Source organism: Plecotus auritus (genome assembly GCF_963455305.1).
Source record: "Plecotus auritus genome assembly, chromosome: 6".
In the NCBI taxonomy this organism is placed as follows: domain Eukaryota; kingdom Metazoa; phylum Chordata; class Mammalia; order Chiroptera; family Vespertilionidae; genus Plecotus; species Plecotus auritus.
In genome coordinates this window covers 157702752-157725937 of record NC_137773.1, presented here as the reverse complement: position 1 = coordinate 157725937, position 23186 = coordinate 157702752, and the positions used below count along the sequence as shown (strand labels likewise).

Below are 23186 nucleotides of genomic sequence, written 5' to 3'. Positions count from 1 at the left end.
CTGTCGCCATCATTGTTCTTTGGGGCTTCTTCCCTTGTCTAACCCTGTGTCTGTTTACCTATGTTCCTGCCACATTGATTCATGCATGATCCATCTTTCTATGTGATGGTAATTGTCCCCCTTCATTTTTTTAATGCCCTTCAGACACTAAAATAATCACAAGTTATACTACAGAGTTTGCATTTGAAACAGTCCTGTGACTGTTTGAAAGCAACACAAGAGTCATAAAGGCTTTTGAAGCCATGTCCACAATAACCCTTGTTGAGATGTGAACCTTGCTGATGCGCATTGTTTGCATCTAGTATGCAGCACTCCAGCCTGAGACTGCATGGCAGATTTGATTGAACGGTGCGTACACAACAAGGTATGCCAAATGAATTGAGAAGGCCCCAATAAGGGCATTATTACCAACAGGCCTTATTCTCATAAATCCCAAGCAGTGCAGTGTTTTAAGTAATTCTGGGCTTGTTACGGCTGGGTAACCTTTCCTCTGCATACACAGGTAAGTGTTATTGATACCAATTACTCTTTTTAACAGAGTCTTCTCAGTGAAATAATGGCCTCTGAATGGCCCCTTGGGATAGCTCCTGCAAACAGCTAGTTTATTTGCAGCAGGGGAAGTCCGTGGGGTTTCCCTAAGCTGACATTTGAAAATATAAGAACACTGGTCCTCAAATTTTACATGAAAGTCCTCTGTGATGTATGGATGTACATTTAATATACGACTGTCTAAAACAGAAGAGCTGGTACATGGTTTCCAGTCCCTTCAAATGGCAATGATCAGGAAGCATCCATATCATCATAGATAGTCTTAACTAGAAGAAACTCTCCTGGCCATGACTGATAAAAATATAAAATGCTGCAGTGAGCAAGTAGAAAAGATCATAGTGACTTTATGACACCTGGTTGCATCCATTAGACACATATAGGATCTGGGGAGATGCCTGTTCCTATGTGAATATGTAAGGGATGATAATATTCTCTCCAAGTTCCCATGACAACATCGTTGTTCCTTACCCAGGTGTTATTGGTAGATGCATCATGCTGTCCTCCCTGAGAACCCTGTGTACTCCCTGAAGCTGAGTGCCTTTGTCATCTTTGTACACTGTCACCAGGTGTAGGTGCTGAGTAAAATGTCTATCGGATGCTGAATTTTCTCTCACCCCCTCGATTCTCTGATTCATTTAATTTTTTGTAACAATATACTACAGGTAAAAAAAAAAAGTGCTTGTCATCTTCACTTCTTTGATATCCAGAGTAAGAGCTGGATTATGTCATTTTATTAATTTAGATGTACAACTTCCAGGGAAAGCATTAATCTTTTCTGTATTAATTTAAAATGTATTCCCTTCTATTGGGGAGCTATCAGGGAGTGAGCAGTGATGAAGTGGGTGAATTTAATTTTTTCCACAGATTTTAGAGCACAGATTGGCATCCCTAAAGCCATAATTTCCATAAAGCAATGTATTTCATTTGTAAAAAGAAAGTAGGTAGAGAGAACAAAGGCATGGGTTGGATTTAAAGAGATGAGCTTGTTGTAAAGAGTTTAATGTAAAGTTTTTGCTTGCCTCCAAATGTTTCTATTCTTAGACACTTTAATCAATAACAGCTATTTGCGTTTCCTTGACTCCTCTTTTTTTAAATTTAATTTCATTGGGGTGACATTGGTCAACATGAACACATAGGTTTATGTATGGATTTCTAAGTTGCAAAATCTGTATATAGCACTATGTTTCCACCACCCAAAGTCATCTTCTCCTGTCACCTCATATGAGGACTCCCTTCTCCCCCAACCCCCGCCAGCTACCACACTGCTGTTTGTGTTCATAAATTTCGGTTTTATATCCCACATATGGTTCTTAACTTTTTCTATCTGACTTATTTCACTTAGCATAATGTTCTCAAGGTCCATTCATGTTGTTGTAAATGATGCTATTTAATCCTTTATTATGGCCATTTAGTACTCCATTGTGTATATGTACCACATCTTCTTTATCCAGTCCTCTATGATGGGACACTTTGGCTGTTTCCATGTCTTGTCCACTGTGAAAAATGCTGCAATGAACATAGGGGTGCATATATTTTTGCATATAAATGTGTTTGAGTTTTTTGGTTATATACCTAGGAGTGGGGTTGTTGGTTCATGTGGTAGCTCTATTCTTAATTTCTTGACTCCTCTTTAAAACACAAAAGTCTCTGTTACGTTGAGGATGCACTCAGGGGTCCTCAAACTTTTTAAACAGGGGGCCAGTTCACTGTCCCTCAGACCATTGGAGGGCCGGACTATAGTTTTAAAAAAAAACCAACTATGAACAAATTCCTATGCGCACTGCGGGCCCGGGACGAGTCGGCTGCCAAGCAGGACAGGCAGCGGCACCCGGCGGGCCGGATAAATGTCCTCGGCGGGCCATAGTTTGAGGGCACCCAATGCACATCATTTAACAATATATACTAACATGGTGGGTAGAGCTGCTAACTTGAGTTAGGGAAGGCTCCCACACGGGTTGTCCCTGTTTTGAATGCATTCTTCCATTTCTCAACTTAAAGACCAAAATATAAATGACGGCAGTCACCAAGGCTCTGTCCTTTTAGAAGTGGATTGGAAACATTTTTTGGATTGGCCTGCGGGTGACAACCTACATACAATAAACTGATTCCCAGTGGAGAAGCTGGAACTTGCCCACTGGTTGGAATGGCATTGAAATGGTGAAACACCCTTTCAAACTAGAGCTAGAGAAAATTCCAGAAAGGCAGAAGGGAGAGTCAAATCTATAAAGTTGATACAAATATGTTAAAGCCAAATGAAGAAAATTATGAGCATCAAGAAGGACATTGCTCTCCTAATCTATAGGAATCTGTACTCAACCTTCCCCCAGCACCACCCCCCCCAAAAAAAAAACAAAAAAAAAACAGTCCCATAGGTTGAAAGACTAAGGTTTCTAGCACACTAACCTGGTATTTTAAGCCAAATTTTATCAAATGGGGATTTCCACAAAACTGTCTATAAGAAGTAGCCTAAGAAAGCTCCAGTCATGTTATAAATTGTTATCTCATTTCTATTGCAATATAAATCAGAGGTACCTATGCTAACCATTAGAGTTCTTAAAAACAAAACAAACAAAAAAAAAAAAACAATTACTTGTTTTTTTACTACTGTTTCCTCCTACTGATGAGGAAGGAACACAACCCTGAAATAAGATGGGTCTCTGAGGCGTTTCCCTAGAACAGTTAAATACTTGGAGGCAGACAGAAAGAAAGAGAGAGAGAGAGAGAGAGAGAGAGAGAGAGAGAGAACTATAGAATTAAAGTTCATGTATTTTTTAATAAAAAATATTAATCATTTTGATTAATGCACAAGGCTGTTTTGTGATTTTGGGACTTATCTATACATAAAAGATATAGATGTGTATTAAATCACATTTTACTAATTTTACCAAATTACTCTTAATAAAAAAATCCAAATATATAAAAAACTATTTGCTTTTAAAAAGGCTAAATAGACAATGCTTTAGTAGATAAGAACCTTAAGAGAAAGCTGGGCAACAATAGTGAAAAGGGCAAGAAGTAATGTGGACTTGAATTATAAAATTGACTTGGAGTTTTTCCTGGGTTTCTCAAACATATTTCTCAAGAAATAGAATACTCATAAAAAAAAAAATTTCATCCCAATTCTACTTAATAAAAAGAGAGCTGTGAAAACAATTCCTCTTAAATTCCTAAATCATATATTATGGGTTTTAATTGCTGCCTTGGGCTAACAAATATGTCTAAATGACATATTGGGTAAGTTTTTATTCACTAATTTTATGATCTTGGAATTCTCTTTTATTACTTAATGTCAGTCTGCATGCTGGAGTGGTGAGTAATAGAGAATGCTCAGTGATCAACTACTGACTGCTCACAGAAAGCCTAGCTCCCCTATCTCTAGGCAAGAAAGATGCTCCCTAACATTAAAACATAAGTTGAGTCCTTGTGGTCTAATGAGGAGTATTAGATTGATGAATTCACAAGAAACATTTACAAGACGAAAGTAAAATTTTAAAAAATAATTTGAACACTCAAAAATTTCAGTACATGAGGGTGGTTGCTATGTATTACAGAATATTTCATAGAGTAAATATTTTCATCTTCAAAGTTGGCTAGAATAACTTTGTCTGATCTAGCAAGTTGTGTTTTTTTTTTTAATACAAGAGTTTAATACAATAAAAAATAAGAAATTATGCTCAAAGTAACTTGGCAAATATAACTCAGTTGGTGTTTGTTTTTTCTTCTTTTTTTTTTCTATAAAATGACAAATTCAGAGGTGTCGGGTTTAGTCTTATGCTAGGCCATACTCTGATCTTTATTTTTGTAGATATATATATATTTAATTGATTTCAGAGAGGAAGGGAGACAGAGATAGAAACATCAGTGATGATAGAGAATCATTGATTGGCTGCCTCCTGAATGCCCTCTACTGGGAATCAAGCCCACAACCTATGCATGTGCCCTTGACCGGAATCGAACCTGGTATCCTTCAGTCCACAGGCCCACACTCTATCCATTGAACCAAACCAGCTAGGACCTCTGATCTTTCTTTACTTTCCCTTTTGGAGAAACCTTATTTATTCCAAGTGCCTATCAGTTAGTTAGGCTAGATTATACTGCAGTAGTAAACAACTTTGGAATCCCAGGGGCTTTTGCAACAACTAATCCTTTCTCACTCACACAACATATCAGCTGTGGTTTTCTTTCCATGTTCATTTAATTCCAGGCCCAGGCTAATGAAGCAGTCACTATTCATATTACCATTTCTATGGAAGACGGAAAAGAAAGTCATGAATCAATAGGCTTTTAAAGCTTTTTAATGGAAGTGAATTTATAACATATCTCTCACTTCCACTGCCAAGTCTCATGGTCAAGCCTGATTATAATGGGCAAGGAAGAATACCTCCTCCAGGGAGCGGGCACCGTGTGACTGAACAATAAAATACAATAGTCCCCCATGGCTTCAACTGTCACTTGTGCCTAGATGTCTGAGCATTCCACATTTCTAACCTTGTTCTTTTCCTCAATTCTGACCTAACTTTCCATCAGGATTGAGTCACTCACTTGGATGGCTTGTCAGCACTTCCATTACACAGGTTAAAAAAAAAAAAAAAAAAAAAAAAGGTAGACTCATCTTGACCATCATCCCCAACTTTCTGTTCATCCTGTTTTCTTAGTTTTATTTTTGGTCCTGCAGTTCAGAATTGAAACCTTCTTGCTGTCTTTGGCTCTTCTATCTCAGTTCGCATGTTGATTCAGTTGTTGGAATCCACTCCCCTCACAGTCCCAAGAAAACATCTTTTCTTCTTTTACACACGGTTACTACCCATTTCCTGACATTGCAGGTGGGTGTCTTGCCCATACAATTGCCCTAGCCTCAATTCTTGCCCCTTGACAATCTTCATCCTGCTGTCTGTTTATACTAGACAGTACATAGGTCACAGCACTTAGAAACCTTCAATTTATCTTTCTGCTGAACTTCATGGCCCTCTGTGATTTGACCACAACCTACCTTTTCAAACATTTCTTTCATTGTTCACCTGCAGTATTTTCCACTACAGACTCACTTCTTTTGTCTTTGTTTCTTATACTGTACTTTCAAATTTCTTAAATGTATACACGTTCCTCTTTATCCTTCTGCCTATGAATTCCCATAAAAATCCATACTTTTCTAGCTACCATAGCATATTCTTCTTAAAATATGTTCTTTATGTCTTTACATCCTTTTATTGCTAGATGACATGTTTGTTAAGAATACATACTTAAATAATCCTTTTATTTATTTTTCTTTACCAAGCACTTTTTATATAAAAGATAAAAAGTAGTTTTAAAACTTGAAGCAATGAGTTTGTTCTTGAGCTAAAGCATAGCAAAGCTTTAGATTTTTTTTTTTGTGAGTAGATGGTTCCATGAAAGAAAATTGGTTCTCATGAATCTAAGGCAGTGGTCGGCAAACTGTGGCTCGCGAGTCACATGCGGCTCGAAAGCCGCGGTTTGCCGCTCTGTTGACTAATGAGTTTGCCGACCACTGGGATAGGGGCTTAATCACAAGGAACAACAACAGCCTGTAATTATTGGAATCGAGAGTCTAGGTCAGTGGTCGGCAAACTCATTAGTCAACAGAGCGGCAAATCGCGGCTCGTGAGCCGCAGTTTGCCGACCACTGAGCTAAGGAATTCTGAGATATTGCTCATCAAATTTCCGAGGTGCAAGTTTTCATAAAGGTCATCAAGTTTAACCCCTAAAGTTTGTTTTTTCTTTGAGATTCTCTAGTTGCACAGGTAAAGAACGCTTGACATTTCTAAAGCCCCTTAGTGACTAGCAATTAGGAGTTAATTAGCCTAATTGGCAAGATCTGAGAACATTTCTCCTGGACTCTATTACACAATTCTCTAGCAAGTCTCAGTGAATTGCCAATATATTCACTAGATAAAGGTACTATGTTACAATTTGAATTTGAACTTTTCATTTATAATTCAGTCTTTTTGTATCTATTTCCCCTCCCTTTTTAAAATATGAAATTATAATCCAGGGATATTGCACTCACCTCTCAAAGGTGCCAAGAGTGAAATACTTTTGAATCTATCGTTGAGAAAGTCAGTGAATGCAAAGGAGCCTTTATTTGCTGTGGATTAATAATTGGCTCTAAATGTTTATTGGAATACACATTATTTGTTCAGGGACTTAGAGAGATAAAGGGACCTTTCTAATGATAAAGAAGATATCTGATGTAAAATGATGGCCAGCGCCTGCAAGCAAGTACAACAGGAAACAAAGCCTTTTGGGAAAGTCAGTCAATAATGAGGTCACAGAGTCTGAGTTCTTTCCTTTCCTGAGTATATCAGGCCCTGTGCCAGGCAAAACTAGACACAGACCATTTTTCCCTTTCCATTTAGCTAGGAGGAAAATCATTAGAATGATGATCTTAAAATAAAGGTGGTAGATGAATAGTTTGTAAGGAAAAGCCAATTCCAATGTCATTTAGAAAGCAGACAATTTTCAGCGGGAGACAAGTAGGAATTTCCTTTGTTTCTTGTTTCTGTTCTCAAAGGGAAGGTGGGAAAAGTTTGTTTTTCTTGACATAGGCTTCACATATCCCAAATGTATAATGAAAAGTATAACAAAGCACAAGCTGGGCTTGACATCAGAAAGCCATGTATCTTCGGTATCGTAATACATACATGTTTAGTGTGGTGTATATTATATATAAATACTAGAGGCCCGATGCATGAAATTCCTGCATTGGGGGTGGTGTCCCTCAGCCCAGCCTGCACCCTCTTTAATCTGGGACCCCTCGAGGGATGTCCGACTGCCCATTTAAACGGGCAGTCGGACATCCCTCTCACAATCCAGGACTGCTGGCTCCCAATTGCTCGCCTGCCTGCCTTCCTGATTGCCTCTAACCACTTCTGCCTGTCAGCCTGATCACCCCCTAACCACTCCTCTGCCAGTCTGATTGATGCCTAACTGCTCCCCTGCCAGCCTGTTTGCCCCTAACTGCCTTCCCCTGCAGGCCTGGTCACCCCTAACTGCCCTCCCCTGCAGGCCTGGTCACCCCTAACTGCCCTCCCCTGCAGGCCTGGTCACCCCTAACTGCCCTCCCCTGCAAGCCTGGGTCCCCCCCAACTGCCCTTACCTGCAGGCCCGGTCACCCCCAACTTCCCTCCTCTGCCAGCCTGGTCACCCCTAACTGCCCACCCCTGCAGGTTTGATTGCCCCCAACTGCCCTCCCTTGCAGGCCTGGTCCCTCCCAACTGCCCTCCCCTGCTGGCCATCTTCTGGCAGCCATCTTGTGTCCACATGGGGGCAGCCATCTTTGACCACATGGGGCAGCCATTTTGTGTGTTGGAGTGACAGTCAATTTGCATATTATTCTTTTATTAGATAGGAGGATTAGATAGGATAGAGGCCTCGTGCATGGGTGGGGGCCGGCTGGTTTGCCCTGAAGGGTGTCCCAGGTCAGGGTCGGGGTTCCCTTGGGGTGTGAGCCTGGGCGAGGGGCCTGTGGTGGTTTGCAGGCCGGCCATGCCCCCCGGCAACCCAAGCAGAGGCCCTGGTATCTGGGATTTATTTATCTTCTATAATTGAAACTTTGTAGCCTTGAGTGGAGCCAAGCCTCCTGCTTGCTCCATGGCAGCAGACATTTTTGTTGGGATTTATTTATCTTCTATAATTGAAACTTTGTAGCCTTAAGCGGAGGCTAAGGCAGGCCAGGGCAGGCGGAAAGTTTGGCTTCCTCCATTGCTGGGGAAACCCAAGCCTCCTGCTCGCTCCGTGGCTGCAACCATCTTGGTTGGGTTAATTTGCATACTCGCTCCTGATTGGCTTGTGGGCATGGCTTGTGGGTGTAGCGGAGGTTCGGTCAATTTGCATATTACTCTTTTATTAGATAGGATTCTATACACATTTTTACATACAAGATTCTGTCTTTAATACCTGTCCTAAAAATGTCCCACTATACCAGGCCTTTATAATTAGTATTGTACATTTTCTTTAAGAGAAAAAAAAAAGGCTTTTGTGTCTTATGAATCCATAGCTCTGTTCTACTCTATGAGGCAATATAAAATCATTTGAAAAGGGACACATTTCTATCAGCACTTATAGATCTGGTGCAACTGGGTATAAATGCCTCTTTGGTTTGGTGGAAATTGTGCTAGTTCCTGGGGTCTTTCTTTTCTGACCCATTGTCCCAAACAAAGCCTCCCAGGGACAATCACTGCTCTGATAAAGGGCCCTATTGCATGCATCTTGGCACAGGAGTTCAAGCACCCATGTGAGACCATTGATTTGAAATGAAAGTGCTTTTTTCCTTTCTTAGCATTGGCTCATGTCATGCTTCAGATTGGTCAAAGAAAGAGACTTCATCAACTGTCCCTTTACAAGATGTGTGATAAGTGCTAGCCGGGGGTGTGGTAGCAGATATCTAGAGATATGGAAAAAGAGAAGGGACATTCAGAAGCAGGGGATGGGGGGACACCCAATGCTTAGTTGAATATTGTGGTTCCAGGCTTTTTGCATGTGAATCAGTGATGACACATTGCATATTAGGGGCGATGTGGGATAACAAAAAATCCTGTCACATTCTTTTCATGCATGAGGAAATCAAGATGCATGTTATTTTGTGGGTTCCATTAGGCTGATAAGAATTTTGAACTAGATACATTACATATGAACCCCCTCCTTGAATCACAGAAGAATTTCACAGTGAATTTTCATGTGGACAAGAACATGGTATCTTTTGCAGCATAATGGATGAGGGAGGCAGTAAGGACTTAAAGTGCTTAAAGAACCTGCCATGCAGCCTTGTTCAGGTGGCTGGTATATGGCCTGTGTGATAAGAGGGGAATTAAAACTAAAATGACCAGCTAGTGATCATTTTATCATATTATCCAAAGCAACTGGTCCCTTACTTGTGTACACATGTGTGCATGCACACATGTGTATACACTGTGTATGTGACTGTCTTTCTTTACCATAAACATCAAATCTCTAAAATAAATTATGAGCTAGCCACCTAATCAGCATCTGTGAAATATTAGACATCTGGATGAATTTTTTAAATTAAATTAAATTCCCAATGGTTTTGTCTACAGATGTCATACTTATGGAAACATCTGTGTCTATCTGTGCCTTTGTATGTATGTGTGTTTTTTTTAATTTCTGAAGGGGTGTTTTTTCCACCCCTATTTTTGTGCTGTTCTTAGGAATTGAGTAGACATTAATGATAAAAATTTTCAACTGCAAAATAATTCTTAAAGGTAGAACCTTAACTATAACAAAAATTTCAGACAACAATAAAATATGACAGAATGTGAAATGAGCACCTATAAAATCATGGGGGAGTTAGAGAACTTTGTCTCCAAAGTGGGAAAGGGAAGGGTTTGATATCTACTAGTAATAGACATGGAGTATGAAACAAAGCATGTTCACAGCACATTTCTTGTAGTTAGGAGACAGAAAGCTTGTACTGAAGTCTTAGTAAACCCAAACTGAATCCCATAGTTAAATTAAGAATTGCAATTGCATTTATGCTCTATGAATTCCAAACTCTTAACCTGGCATCAGAACGTTTTTTGTGATCTAGCCCTTGCCTGCCATTTCTGGCAGGTTTTCACATCTCTCCTTAACTACCGCCCAGCAAAATCACTTGAGGGTTGAAAGCAAGGCATATACGTTCTTTTGCCGGGCAGAGTGCTCCGTTATACCTCACCCCATTCCATGCATCATGTGCTTATGCACAGATGGTGCACATGTTGTATGCTAGTGCATTCATGCATGGCTGTACACAAACATGTACAAATACATTCACACTCTTTGCCTGGCTGATTTCTACTTCTAGGCTTCTGTATATGCTCAGTGTCCCAGCACCTTTGAAATGGTATATCTACCTACTTGTCAACCCCGCCAAAGTTTCACTTCCTTGATGGATCATACACCTCTGTCCTATATATCTTTATCCCAGCAATTCAAAGTTTTACATTAAGACAATCGATGAATAATAATATATTACTTTTTTAATACTCCCTCCAAGATATTTTTCCCATTGATTTTATTTGTTTGTTTTTGTTAGAGACAATGGAAGGGAGAGGGGAGAGAGAGAGAGAGAGAGAAACACCAATGTGAGAAGGACAGATTGATTGGTTGCCTCTCACACGCCCCTGACCAGGGCTGGGGGTCATACCTATAACCAAGATACCTGCCTTTGACTGGGAATGGAACCCGAGACCCTTCAGTCTGAGGGCCGATGCTCTAACCACTGAGAGAACTGGCCAGGGCAATATATTACTTTTATTTTCTGGAAGACCATCCTAGGAATTCTTTTAACAGCAAAAACTAACACAGTCTAAAATATGTAGTAACAGTTTGAGGGCATATAGTCCATAAATTTTACTAATTGAACTTTATCACATTTACCAGTTTATAATACAAATCAAAGGCATTAACCAGTGTAACTCAGACTTTGAATATGCAACCCTTGGGTTGAGCATTTTTCAGAGACAGCATAAAATTAAGTTGCTATTTTAATTATCATAATTGCATTCAGATTCATCATTAAATTACTGTGCTACTTCAGTTTCTAATGAGAGTTAAGAACATTTTAAAAAGCTCTATTGAGTCAGATTGACTATGTACTAACTTCAACTTGTGACATTGGTATCGGGTTAAATTTGAGGGCAGCGAGCATATTTAACTCCATGGGGCAGAATCTGTGCCACTCGGACCCTGCACAGCCAGGGCTCCAGCTTGCTTTTGTTATGACTCAGTTTGGGGGCAGCCTTGACAACACTTTACACTTAGGTGACTGCTCAAATCAATCACCCTCAGACCCACAGTTGGTGCCTGGCCAAACTCCAAGGTGAAGGTCAAGATGCAGAATGTGTAGCAGTCATGATGCCCATTTAGACCTTATTTTATTCTTTTTCCCCCCAGTTTTCTGTTTCCCTGGGAGTCCTCTAGTAGAGTTAAATGAAACCAGAAAAAAAAAAAAAGCATTTCTTTCATGCTGCCCAGGAAGTATAAGAACTTGTGAAAAAGAATATATTTTCCATCCTTCTGAAATGGTCAGCGATTTAAGTCTGAATCATGAACTTTAAGTTTATTTATTTATTCTTTTATCCATTTATTCATACTCACTCATTTATCTATATGTACTTTTGCAATATATCAGATGCTGCAGAGATGAAAACTAAGAGGCAGAACACAAGTTCTATCCTCAAGGTTGGGAAGACAAGAAATAAACCCAAACTGTAATCCAGGGCAGGAAATGATCTGTCAGGAGAAAACAGCAGATCTGGTGCCATGTAAACCTAGAGCAATTGGAATGACCCTCACATATGGGAGGAAGAAGGAGGCACAGATATTAACCGGCATGTGCTAAGCTTAATGTCAAGGGTGCATAATCCCTAGATTAACTCCTTGGATGAAATGCTACTTTAATGAGTACTCAGTATTTGCTTGTTTTAGATGTGGCTCCTGCCCTCCAATGACTCACTTTCGTGGAGGAGACAGAGAACAAAAGGCTTTTATAACCAAGTGGTTTAGAAATTCTGTGCTAGAGGTTTGTGAAGGTTATGGGAGTACCTAACTCTGGGAAGAAGACATTCTTAATTGGCAGATAAAGAAACCTGGTTCTGAATTAAATAACTTAACTGAGGTCAACAAATCCGTAGGCAGCACAGCTAGGGTTTGAACTGAGTTTGGATTCCTCCCAAGGCTTTTGCCTTTGTCTCCTCGTAGGCAGCAAAATGCTTAATCCTCCCATCGTTCTTGCGAGCACTAGCCCCTGGTTGCTAATTGATATCACCATATCTGTTGGATTATTCAGGGTAGCCCTCTTATTTTGCAAAAGCCTCTGATACCCAAAGGTGCTGCTGTAAATAGTTACCTTTTCATATCAGCCCTTGGACTTGTTAAATGTGTGTCTGCCCACATTTATGCTCTTTATGTCTTCATTGTGCTTTTCGCCTGCATGGAAGCTGGTAAGAGAAGATAAGGTTAAGGGCCAAAGCTTTTTGCTAGTCTACATTTTGCTAATGAAAACTGTACTGTTATATTTTTATTATCTTGCCAGGCAGGAAAGCTTCATGTATATTGGAAAGTAACATCTTCGATCTCTCTGTGTAAAATTTATAGCAGATAATTTAGGAGTTCCATGTGAAGCCATTTCACCTTAGTTTTTGTATGTATGTTTATTTTGTAATACTCTCTGGACAGTGAAAGAATTCTCTGGAAGAACAAGACTCAAGTCTTAAATACAAAAGAAAAAGAAAAAATCTGTGTTTTTTTTTTATTTTGGGCATTAAATATTATTTTTTTCTAAACGAGTTTAAAAAATTATCAAATAAAGTTATTAACTACACTAGAAGAGATTAAAGTCTTGCAGGATTTATATTAACTCCTAGAAATTTCTGCTTTGGAAAAGTGCTTTAATTCTTTCAGGCAACGAAGTCGATATTTAGTGCAGTAATTTTAGTAATTGAAAATCCAATAACCTAGAAAGGGTTGGTTCAGAGCTCATAAATGTAAGCTTCCTCCTATGTTAGAAGACATTTTAGATCAGTATACAGTGGTATTTTAAAATAAGGTAATATAGTCTAGAGTTCAAGGTTATAAATTGTTTTTCCTATAAGGTTGACAATTTCCTAAACAGGAAAAATAGTGTGGTTTTTATAGCTTTTAAAACTTCAATATGTCATTATATAAGCTATTGCACTCCAACCTCATACAGAACTTTTTTAAAATGTTGTAAAGGTATTATTTCTAAGTTATTGATATCCCCATTTTCAAGAATATTTCCTGCAGAAGAATATGAGTATCAGAAATTGGACAGAAATAACAGTTATCTCCCTGTTTGTAAAAACATTACATAAATCTCTCATTTGCAAATATTATGGGAAGATATATTTGTAATGTAGTATCCTTCTTTTAGTTATTTCCAGGTACCTGTATGTGTTAACTTCTGTTTCCAGGAAAGGGGGGAATTACTCATCACCCTGAAGGATGAATGGATCTTAAAAAGGCTTTGGAAACAGTAGGTGAAGACCAGTATCTGACTTCAAAATAATCCAAGATTCTATCCAGATTATGCATCTTTGTGTTAAAACCACTGATCTAAGAGCTATGGTTGGAGCAGTGATAGAATAATTTACTTGTTATGGCTGTCAAACCATTGAGTGTTTCTTTCCACTAATGTTCCCTTTATTCAAAAGGGTAATGGTAGCATCTCTCCTCATACTTGCAATTTATGGGGGGAGGTAAGATAGTTTTCCTAAGTCGTATCCTGTAGAAATTTATTTTTTTATAGTGCAAAAAGTAATGAAGAAATCAAGTGGGCCTTAATTGACAAAATGTTTTTTGTTTTTTAAAGAACACATTTATAATGCATAAAGCAAATGCATTCAATTTGTAGGTACTTGTGGTCAGGTTAATGCATTCAAGATGTTACTTGTCTTTACTTAAAACAGTAAGAAATCTGCCTTTATTTTATCTTCATCAAAATCCGACCCAGTGTAAATTTCTGAACTGTTAGGAGTTTCTGGTTTTCTCAGCTGTCTTCTTATTCCAGAAGGGAAAATAAAACATTCACTATAATGTGTCACACTCCTTGGTTTGTGCAATGAACATATTGAATTTTGGGTACCTCAACTCACACTCAGTTCAATAGTAACATTATGAAAATCATATATATGGCTATTTAGGGTATCTGTGGTATATTCCAGTTTAATGAAAGCTTTACATAAATACATGAGTGTATATGTGTAGCTTTACCTTTGGTGTGAAAATTAAAATAAAACTTTTCATAGCTGGGTAACATACACATATATCATGTGGCAATAGGGTAAATATACACTGTCAAAAGTTACAATAAAAAAGTTAGCCATTTGTCTAGATCAGTGGTCGGCAAACTGCGGCTTGCAAGCCACATGCGGCTCTTTGGCCCCTTGAGTGTGGCTCTTCCACAAAATACCACGGCCTGGGCGAGTCTGTTTTGAAGAATTGGCATTAGAAGTTTAAGTTTAAAAAATTTGGCTCTCAAAAGAAATTTCAATCGTTGTACTGTTGATATTTGGCTCTGCTGACTAATGAGTTTGCCGACCACTGGTCCAGATTATAGTTCAGAAAAGGTATTTCTGCAAGGGAGCCTGGCATAAATCACACTGTCTCTGTCACAATTACTCAACTCTGACACTGTCACATGAAAGCAGCCACTGGCGATATGTAAGCGAATAATCTGAGTTCCAATAAAACTTTATTAAAACATGCAGCAGGCTGGATTTGGCCCCAGGGCCCTACTTTGCATATACCAGGTCTAGAGGCCTACAGCTATTCAGCTATTTAATTATTTTTCAATTATTTGCATATGAAAACCCAACCACTATTAGTGTGACAGTGGGAAAAAATACTTATTTTAATATCACGAATATTTATTTTAATAATTTTTAGTATCTTCATAGTAGTATTACTACTATTAATATCTCTCATAATTCTGAGGTTAAGCGGGGTTTTTATTTGGGTGAGGGAGGAGGTGGACTGTCTTCTGTGTATCTACAGTGAAATGGCAGCTGTATTAGAGTGTTCACAAAGCCTTCTTCACTCACATGTCAGGCTGTTGCCTGTTGGCTGGAACCTCCGGTGGACTGTCTGCCAGAGCAACTCCTGGTGGCCTCTCTATGTCCTGGGCTTCTCACAGGATGGCATCTGGGTTCCAAAAAGATAGCCAGGCTGATGATGTATTTCCTTTTGACCTATAGTCATATTAATGGCCTTCCATCATATCGTACTGGTTGAGACAGGCCCCAGAGCAGCATGTCAGTTGCAATATAAGATGGTCATGTGAGATGGGAACTGTTGCTGTGGTCATCTTTGTAAAATAAAATCTGCCACAGTGAGCTTCCATTTTATTCTAATAGAAAAAGCAGGGCGGCCTGGTTTGGATAGCAGGGGAGAAATCTGGTCAGTAACAGGGAAAGACTACATTGATTGTGGTGGCGAAGGCAAGCAGGAGCTGAATTCAGGTTAGTATAAGGTTCAAAACCCCAGAGCCATACATCCAAGAAAAGAATTTTAGGGATACTGTATATAGAAAAGATGAATGGGTAGCCTCCACTTTTCAGAGGAAGATTTTGAATCCAAACTCAGACAAACAAGACAGGAAAGCAGAAAGAGGCCTTCGTACCCAGAAGAGTGAGGTGTCTTTGGCCTTGAGGCCATGTTCTGACCAGGAACTTCAACATCGTCTAGAGGTCTGAAACCCACTGCAAGTCAAGGACAACCCATAGCATAGAGTGGGGCAGACAGATGAGTGTTCCTAGCTAGAAAGGAAGAAGCAAATGTTGACTGTGAAGCCGAAACCTGACAGGTGTCACCGAAGCAAAAATCTCACTGCAAGAGCTGCATCGACTGGTTGGTTTGACATCACGAATCCAAAAATAGATGAAACAGCCGATCTGGGAACTTAAAGGATAAGGAAAGTCTTTAAAACTCCATCCCCTAACTTCTCTCATTTTTGCGCTCAATAAACCATTATCTGCAATAGAGCCCCTGGAAGAGCCCTTCCGAGCGTGCACCTTGATATGGGAGCCCTGAGACATCTGTTGTGTCATTTCAGTTCTTTCTCTGCTCTACCCAGCTCTCTCTGTCTGGGGACCAAATGTGCCTATTTTTTGCTCCACTGATTTAATAGCCTCAGGAAAAGTTGATAATGTGATCATAGAGTTCTATCTGAGTGAAATGTCTCCAGTTTTATCTCCAGCCATTCTGTGGGGCTCCGTGGACCCTCAAGACTCTAGGTTTTGTTCCATTCCAGCTCTTTTTGATATAGAGCCTATTGGAATTAATCTTTCAATTGTGTGTGTGTGTGTGTGTGTGTGTGTGTGTGTGTGTTCTTGTCCCTCTATCAACTGCAAGAAAAATTTGCCTTATTATTTAGCAGTGTTTTAACAGGTTTCAGTCCATTAAAAGCAAAAGAGAGCATTAAATAGCATTCTTTAGCTTTTAACTGGTGAGCTTTCATCAGTGTATTAATAGACTTTCACTGCAAATGTGCTTGTTACATGCTAGGGCTTTAGGCCGATTCTAGCAGCAACAGCGGTGTCCTCTGGGACTAGAAATCCAATTGTAAGTTCTACCTCCAGGTAATGCTTTTGGACTGCTTGGAATGATTAAACAAATAAATGCTAAAACTTTCCTTCCAGAGAGCTGGATTTATTCATCCTCTAAAACCCCTGGCCTAAGCAAACAGCTAAGACTTAGGTAGCAAACTGCCCAGTAGGCACAAGTCTTTTCCAATGCAGTCTCCTTAATGTCATTTCTGTCCTGTTTCTATAGAGCTGTGACTTTGGATGGACAGAAGGTTGAGGACCAGGTAAATTGGAGCAATGCATTTCAGGTCTTCTACAGATGCACTAGGATAAGATTACATGCTTTGCCTTGGTTGCAGTACCGTAAAATATTCTATTCTAGATATGGAGATACATGCAGGCAACGCAAGGCTAATTGATATTAGCCCTTTGTAGAACTGGAGTGCTATCTCCTTTCTCATAATAAGAATTGTGTTCTTCTTGCCTTAACTGTGAGGTAGATTAGAACAAATGTTATGAACAATTAAAATTCTGAAGGGGAAAAAGAAGATCAAGAACAAGCAGAGAAAGAGGTCATCAAGGACAGGCAATCCTTCCCTTGCAATGCCTGTCTTATATTTGTCTCCTATTTGCCCTACTTGACAAACAGGCCTCCTCATAGGTCTCTCCCTGAACATAATTAGCATGGAACAAAAAACTGTTACTAAGAAAAATCAAAAGGTCTTATATCATTTTTTTAAAAGAAGAAGAGAGACATTTTTATCTCTGTGTTATAGAGTTAAAAAAAAAATCCAAAAGAGACTACTCAACCTGGAAAGATTGTGATGATGTTCATAAATTCAATGTGAAAATTACATCTTCCCACCCACTTCCAACTTAGCGTGGTGAAAGCTGTTAAGGAAGAATGACTTGGTTTTAGCAAATAAGGACATTACATTTTCAGCTTTCACGAGGATCCACCAAGATGGGCTATGTTTGCACCAAGATCATGAAGGTCTTGAGACGGCCCAGATCATCACTGATAAATACTACAAGCACCTGAGCAACAACTTCCACACCAACAAGTGTGTGTGCAAGGAAATTGCCATTATTCCCAGCTAGAAGCTCCGAAACAAGATAGCGAGCTATGTTACACATCTGATGAAGCAGATTTAGAGAGGACCCATGAGAAGTGTCTCCTTCTAGCTGCAGGAAGAAAAGAGAAAGGAGAGAGGATTATGTTCCTGAGGGCTCAGCCTGGATCAGGAGATCTTTGAAGTTGATCCTGACACTAAGGAGATGCTGAAGCTCTTGGAGTTTGGCATTCTGTCCAACCTGCAGGTCATTCAGCCTATAGTTGGAATGAATTTCAAACACCACATAGAGCCATTTGAATCTTTCTGCTGTGCTATTATATTACCAATAAACCATGGACAACCAAAAAAATTACATTTTATTGCACATTTATTTGTAATAATAACAATAGTACACATATCTATAACATATACTATGAGTCAAGCATGCTAATATATTACATATATTGATTTACTTAATTTGCACAACAAGTCATCAAATGTCCTTATTATTATAAGGAACAGAGAGGTTAAGTACTTGCCCAGAGTCACACAACTGGTAATGATGGAACCAGGAGTGGAACCTAGCAAATCTAGCTTCAGAGGCCTGATCCTGGGCCATAATCTTGTTGCTCTGTGATGCAAGGTTGGGGTCCAACTACTGTATATGTGTTACATTTTTAGTAAACATATTATTTTATTCTTGTTCCTCAATCAAGTTTCATCCATTCTAATACTATATTCATGTTATGTGTGTACGTGTTATATATTGTATGTGTAATTACAGTTGGAAGTGATATAGTAAAGGTAAAGTATAGACAATGAGGATGATAATTGTGTTGTTAGATGTACTATCAGGATGTTAGGTAAAATGTAGAATTTGCAGAGTCCACCAAATATCCATGTACTCCCCTCCATGTTTAAGCCCTTCTTGCATATATATATTGAAGCCTTGTAATTCATTTTAGCAAATGTGATTATGAGTAGATACAATAGATTGGGAACCACTGCACTTATAGGGGGGAAAAAAACCCACCATCATGTAAAACCAGAGTTCTGAATTAAGGGCCATAACTTTTTGTTAAATGGGAAAGATTTAAAATTTCTGGCAGAAATTGTCCTGGAGAACTGTTGAAGGTACGATACTAGCTGTCCTTAAATATCTGGTATGTCACCATGTAGAAGCATGAATGAAGCCTCATTCTGTATAGCACAAAAGTATACAACCTGGGCTATTTGGTGAAAAATACAGAGGGGATCACTAGGTTCAATGTAAAAAAGAATTTACTTTTGATACCACATAGGGCCTCCCCATTACACATATAAATAATGTATTTATTGTACAATTTTGTTTGTCACCTCCAGTGACTAGAGAAGTTCCTTAAGATCAAAAATATGTCCGTCTTGGTCATGACTGTTTTCCTAGTGCCTTGCATACTCTTTTAGCTTATTTTTTTAAAAAGCATGATGTAAATAGTCATCAAATGCATGAATGAATGAGCAAACAAAAGAACTTTCCATCAAATAGAGCACTCCAGATATTTCGCTTTCTGTGGAGGAATTCTGGTACAGGACATGTGACTAGTGGTTAAGAATTTTTGGAGCAAATTCTAGCTCTGGATTGTGGTTATGTTAGATGTAATGTAATGTCTATTCCAGTACCCAGATACTCTGATTTTTATCTCTTTACATTTGAGCTTTCCTGAGAGTTGAAGCCTTTTGCCTTTTATTTCCCAACATATAGGAAATTTAGTCAAGATGTTTGCTGTTGCAAAACCACAGAGAAATATTGCAAGCATATTTTCTAGCTACCTGTTTGTGAGGACATTTATCATCTTTTGATAACATGTCATCATGTTCAGAGAAATGGACAGTGTGTACTTTGTAATCAGGACAGGAGGCTGTGGCATGACCAGTGGGAGCCTTCATCAGGTATCATTGTAAAATACATGTGTCTGAAATGTGCATTTGAAAGACTTGTACTTGCATTTATGACACTTTGCTCCATTTCTTCATATGTAGCTATAAATTAATGCATACAGTGACTCCTCATCTGAAGTTGGGTGCTCATATGTATGCATGGTCCAATTTTGATCATCAGTCAGATTAGCCTCATTAATCACTGAGCATCCCATCCACTCAGCTGGTCATTGAATGGATTTGTGACTCTAGATAAATTCTTTTGATAGCAGCTGTGAAAATCAGAAGCCACTCAGTGCCTAAAACAGGATTCTGTGTCAGGTAGGTATTCCAAGACTTATGATAATTTACTGCCACCAAGGAGCTTTTATTTTTATTTTATGGATAAAACCAAAATCTGAATATTACAATATATACCCAAAGGTACAGGCAAAAAGGGGAGTACATGTGAGAGGGTGTGTGATGGGGGTGAAGGTGAGGTATTACATTGGAAAGTAGACAAGATTTGAAATCAGACTCTAGGTTTCTAATCTCTGTTGTACCATTTAACTTTTTTCATTTGTCAAATAATCAAGTGTAGTGAGGATGATCAATAATTCAGTTAAGGCACCTATCTTAATGACTGACACATAGCAGGTACTATGAAATGGTAGAGAGATCACTGTTACTATTTACCATTGTAATAATTATCATGATCAGAATTATTCGATTCATGTGTAATTTTGAGATAGGAGTGGATTTTCCCACACTTCTGAGGTCTACACAAATGGGGGGGGGGGGGGGAGGAAAACCCATGGAGGAAGCTGATATTTAGCAAGGTCAGATATGGTGGTAGAGTTGAAAGAGTGCCAAGGTATTCTGGGACCTTTGATATAACACAAAGGTAAGAATCAATGATGCCAAATGAACATTCGTTACCACCAGCTGACAGTTTAGGACAATTTCAGTTCTTTCCTCACATCTGCTCCAGTATTTAGTAGAGCTTTCCCTTCTTAATGACGTGGGTATGTCTTTATTGTTCATATTATGGCCCGTCTCCATTTTTAGCCAATAAGGAAGCCTTGTGGGTCAGGATAAGCATTTTTGGAAGGAATCTCCCTGAGCCAGACTCAGAACCACCTACATGTGGAACAAGCCTTGGCGTGTGGTCTAAGGGAATAAATCATAGGTCCTGAGGGTATCTGGTTCCAGAGAAGATGAAGAAAGCTCATTCCATCCTATCCTCCTCCAAATTACAAGTATAAACCCTGGACAGAACACCTAAGGAAACAATCAGAAGACTTTGAAGGGTGGAGAGACTAAGGGTCTCAGGATGTCCCAGTGGGAAGTATCCTATTTTTTGTGTTTCTTTATTTGGTTTTTATTTTGTTGTTATTGTTTATTTTTGTTGTTATTTTGCTTTCTTCTATCCCTGCCTGGGTGCCAGAGCATCCTGCAACCTAGAACTAGAAATGGTTGCAGACCCAACAGACCCAAGGAAAGTCTGCTGTTTCTAGTCCTCTTCTAGACCTAGAAGACAGTAGCCCTATAGACAGAACCTTTGTGGCCATACACACCCTTCTCTAGGTGAACATCATTGGACATTTTGAAAACTGAGGGGAAGTGTCCTGTTGACCATCAAGCTCAATAGCGCTGCAGGCAGAGGCAGTGCCCCTCTCCAACAGGCCCTGTGGAAACTGTCCAGCGGAGCCCTGGGGACCAGTCCCAGTCTGTGAAAATGGATCCTTTTAATATCATTCCTTTACCAGCTGGCATGATTTTAATCTTTGTCAGTAGAGGGCACTGGAGAGACATTGCAGGAGGAAGAAGCCGTCTGTCTTCCTGGTCTTAAGTACTCACTGGCCAGATTCTTGCAGTGTGGACAGCTTCTCCCATAAATACCCAATTCCTGGTATAAATCTAAAGGCATCCACAAGTCAGCAGCTTCTCCCAACACACCCCTATGGCAATTTGGTCAGCTTTGTGCCTCCAGTGAGATACCTGCCCATGGACAGCTTTCCCTGGTACCTAGAGGACAGATTTCCAGTAACGTCCCATGGCAATCTCTCAACCATTCAGTGAGCCATCGCCATACCCTCTACCACAAGCTCTTCTTTAGGCACAGGATCTCAGCCCTAGGGGTGTTGCCTGCTCTTACATCGAGTAGTTCTATATTACTTAGAGATCTCTACTTATTAGTAGATAATCATCATCAAGCAACCCCCTATTACAGTTAATAGTAAACTTTCCTTGTTCAGATTACTATGTAGTTTCTCTCTACTGATTGGACCCTGAGCGATAAAGAATGACACCAAAAGCATGATCCATAAAAGAAGAAAAGAAAAGATAAATTAGACTTTATCAAAACCTTTGATGTGCCACAGTTTGGGAGAAAACATTTTCAATTCACATATCTGACAAGCATCTTGTACCCAGAATATATAAAGAACACATTAAACTCTAAGAAGACAGACATTCCGATTAAAATAATGGGAAAAGACTTGACCAGATATTTCACCAAAGAATGCATGTATGGAAAGTAAGCACATGAGAAGATAGTCAACCTCATGAGCTTTTAGGGAAGTGCAAATTAAAGCCATGATAAGAGTCTACTGCACACCAACTAGAATGGCTAAAATAAGATAAATAAATCCAATGCCAAGTGCTGATCAGGGTGCTGAGCAGCTGGAACACATTGCTGGTGGGAATGCAAACTGGAACAGACACTGAGGAAAACACTTGGCAGTTTCTTGTAAAGGTAAATGTATACCTGCAATGTGACCCAGCAACCTTACTCCTAGGGATTTGCCCAAGAGAATTGAAAACTTATGTTCACTTGAAATCCTGGATACAAATTTTTATAGCAGTTCTGTTAATACTTAGCGAATACTGGAAACAGCCCAAACGACCTTCACTGGGCAAATGGATTAATAAACTGGGATATATCAATACAATGGATTGCTACTCAACAACAAAAAGGAATAAACTATTGTTATGTGTAACAACTTGGGCAGATCTCAAGGACATTGTGGTGAATGAACAAACCCAGTCTCAAAAGGTTCCATACTTCATTGTTACATTATGTTACATTCTCCCAATTATAATGTGCAGTAGTTTTCAAGGTTTAAGAGTAGGAGAGAGCCTACAGTGGGTAGTGCAAGCAAGTTTCTTTGGAGTGATTTAGCAGTCTATTTCCTGGTGTGGTGGTGATTACAAGAATCTCTACATGTGATAAAAATTCAAAGAAATATGCATCTTAAAATATTTATCATGACAAAACTGATAAAAGCTGAATAAAATCTGTAGTTTAGTTAATAGTACTGTCCAGCATTGGTTTTCTGATATTGATCACTTTGCTATGGTATATAAGATATTATCATGGCAGGGATCTGGATGAAGACTACAGGAGAACACTTTCTATGCTATTTTTACAACTTCTCTGTAGGTATAAAACTATTTTAAAGTAATAATTAAGCAAGCAAACAACAATAACAACAAAAACAGAAGTAAGCTGAAGGGCACCATGGTAGAAGGATAGAACTAGGGCAGGGCAGCAGAGGCCAGGGATTAGTCAAAGCCACACCTTTGAGTTTCTGAGTCAGTTGACCTAGTTAGAGGCCCAGGAATT

The 23186-nt window shown here is 39.2% G+C and overlaps 1 protein-coding gene across 3 annotated transcripts in view; it reads left to right on the top strand.

Moving 5' to 3' along the window:
• Positions 1-23186, top strand: part of ZNF385D (zinc finger protein 385D) — a 727289-nt gene that overhangs the window by 645270 nt on the left and 58833 nt on the right. The window lies entirely within an intron of this gene.